The sequence below is a fragment of the Mandrillus leucophaeus genome, unplaced genomic scaffold, assembly GCF_000951045.1.
Source record: "Mandrillus leucophaeus isolate KB7577 unplaced genomic scaffold, Mleu.le_1.0 Scaffold683, whole genome shotgun sequence".
Classification (NCBI taxonomy): Eukaryota; Metazoa; Chordata; class Mammalia; order Primates; family Cercopithecidae; genus Mandrillus; species Mandrillus leucophaeus.
This window is the reverse complement of record NW_012107397.1, coordinates 476,395-479,665: the sequence shown is the minus strand read 5'-3', so window position 1 is coordinate 479,665 and position 3,271 is coordinate 476,395.

The following is a 3,271-nucleotide window of genomic DNA, read 5'->3' as shown; positions in this document are numbered from 1 at the left end:
ATAGGCCATCTTGCAAGCTAGAGCACCAGAGAAGCTGGTAATGTGGCTCAGTCCCAGTAGCCTCAGAACCAGAGAAGCAGAGCGTGTAGCCCCCAGTCTGAGGCTAAAAGCCCAAGAGTTCCTGGGAAGCCACTGGTGCAAATCCCAGTGTCTAAAAGCTGAATATGGTACAATCTGATGTCCAAAAGCAGGAGGGAAAAAGGTGTCTTGTTCCAGAAGAAAGAGCACAAAGAGAGAGGATTCCCTTTCTTTCCTGTTTGCCCCAGCCTAGCCCTCAGCTGACTGCATGGTGCCTGCCACACTGAGAGTAGGTCTTCCTCTCTCAGTCCACTGACTCACAGGTCAATCTCCTCTGGAAACACCCTCACAGAGATACAGCTAGAAACAATGCTTCACCAGCCATCTAGGCATCCCTCAATTCAGTCAAGTTGATACCTAAAATTAACCATCACATTGGTGATGGAGAAAATCTAGAGTTGGAGTTCTAACCGTTCCTTATTCAGACTTTCGGCAAAATGATCCTTTATTTAGTTCCAAATGTCACCACCATTTTTAGAAGTATCTTGTCTTTAATTCTGAAATTTTCAGATTTCTGGGAAGGAGGAGTGTATTAGGATGAAGTAGGGACCCTACTTAGGGGCCTGTGGGCAACCCCCCAGCATAGAAATAAAGGAAAATATTGAGTTCCTTCAAGGAAAATTCCAGGAACCTAGCTAGTGCTGAGAAATAAATAAGCAATTAAATAAACAAAAAGGTAATAGTAGCTTAAAACAGTAGCCCAAAAAAAAAAGTCAGGAGATGTTTTATTCCTTATAGAAACATAAGATATTAACATATGACCTTGAGTTGTTTTCCAGAAACCCAGATCCCCCTCCAAACAGATCTACTGTCCAAAATGATTTGGCCCCTGTCTACAGATAAGGGCAAACTGAAGACTAAATCCTGACGTCTGTTCTTTGTTCTAAATTTCTTCCCGAGGGGCCTGGAGGAGATCACACCCCTGAGCCAGAGCTAGTATTCTTTTCTGCTGATCCCAAATTTTTAGACAAAGTTTTGCCTCCTTAGCAAATCAAACATCAGAAAATCTTTGAATCCACCTGTGACCTGTGCCCCCACCACTTCAAGATGTCCAGCCTTTTAAAATCAAACCAACGTATAGCTTCCATGTAGTGATTTATGATGTCGCCTATAACCTCTGCCTCCTCACCTTTAAAAACTCTTACCTGTAAGCAATGTGGGAGTTCAGGTCTTAAGCATGAGCTACTCAATTCTCCTTGCTTGGTGCCCTACAATAAATGCCTCAACTCTCTCTTGTTGCTTTCCCAGTGTCAGTGTTTGGCTGTGCTGTGCTGGGCAAGCAGAAACCCGTACAAGTCAAGACAGTATGACTTGACTTGTTTTTTGTTGACATCTGTTCTGAGTTAAGTTCGTTATTAATCATTTATCTTTTTTTAGCTTTCAAAGTTTTGTAAAATCTCATTAGCTGTTAGTAGTATTATTTTTATTTTCCTCCTATCATTTTATTAGTTTTTGAGAGGCAGAGAAATATAAATGTACGTATTTGATCTTCCATGTCTGTCCACAAATTTCCAGAATGATTTTTTTTTTTTGAAACAGGTTCTCCTTCGGTTGCCCAGACTGGAGTGCAATGGTGCCATTATGGCTAACTGCAGCCTCAACCTCCTGGGGCTCTGGTGATCCTCCCACCTCAGTCTCCCGAGTAGCTAGAATTACAGGCCACATCACCACGCCCAGCTAATTTTTGTATTTTTTTTTTTTTTTTGTCGAGATGGGTTTCTCCATGTTGCCCAGGCTGGTCTGGAATTCCTGGGCTCATGTAATCTGCCCGCCTCTGCCTCCCAAAGTGTTGGGATTACAGGCGTGAGCCACCGCGCCTAGCCAATTTTTAAAAATATACTGTTTATCATCAGATAACATCACCCTCCTATTTAAATATCTCACTAGCTTTCTACCAGGTCCTACATGATTTGACCCCTGTCTACAACTCTAACCGCATCTTGTAATCATATTCCCCCTTACCACATTATGCTCTGGTCAAAAAGTGTTCTTTTTGCTCCAGCCTTAGGCCTTCGTTTTTGTTATTTTATGTGTCTGAAATGCTCTTTCCCCTGTTGGTGCAAGGTTTGTTCATCAGCACACTCAACTCTTCAGTGAGACCTTTTTTAAACCTTAGTATCTCTATAATCCAGTTTTTTTTCTTTTTTCCTTTTTTTTTTTTTTTTTGAGACTCAGTCTCAAAAATCTATCGCTCTATTGCTCAGGCTGGAGTGCAGTGGCACGATCTCAGCATGCTGCAACCTATGCCTCCCGGGTTCAAGCGATTCTGCTGCCTCAGCTCCCGAGTAGCTGGGATTACAGGCACCTGCCACCACGTCCAGCTAATTTTTGTATTTCTAGTAGAGATGGGGTTTCACCATGTTGGCCAGGCTGGTCTTGAACTCCTGACCTCAAGTGATCTGCCTGCCTTGGCCTCTCAAAGTGCTGGGATTACAGGCGTGAGCCACCGCGCCTGGTCAATCCAGTTTTATTTTCTTCATAGCACTTATCATGATCAGTTAATTAACTTTTTATTTCCTCTACTTCACCAGCATGTAAGCCTCAAAAGTCCTGAATTTTGTGTGTTTTGATTACTGCTGCAGCTCCTGTTCCAAGCAAAATGCCTAATAGACACTCTTTAAATATTTGTTGAATGAAATAAAGGCTGAATGACGTGATATTTGTGATTTTGGGCTAACATGGTGGCTCACACTTTGGGAGGCCAAGGTGGGAGGATCATTTAAGGCCAGGAGTTCAAGGCTGCGGTGAGCTATTATAGCCACTGTGCTCTGGCCTGGGTGACAGAAAGAGTCCTCCTCTCTAAAAATACATACATACATACATACATACATACATGCATGCATACCAAGATATTTGTTATCTTGTAACCTTGAGGAAAGAACTTGGTATCCTCCTTGGTATGCACCTTCAGTGCATAGCTGGGAGCTTGATACCTAGCAGCATTATAAGCCCTTTATTGATACTAAAATAGAGTGCTACGCAGCAGGCCCTACAGGGAGTTTGTAGACTACTATTTGCCCCAGGACCTGCCCTATGAACTTATTCAGATTAAGTCTGAATGACCTCAGAGCCCAGTTTTCTCTCCTAGCAAATCAGGAGCAGGAAACCCGATGCAAGAGGGAAAAACTCGGAAATGGGAGGAATGCAAAAATGACTACATCTCCCAGAATGCACTGCACACAGACCGGCGTGG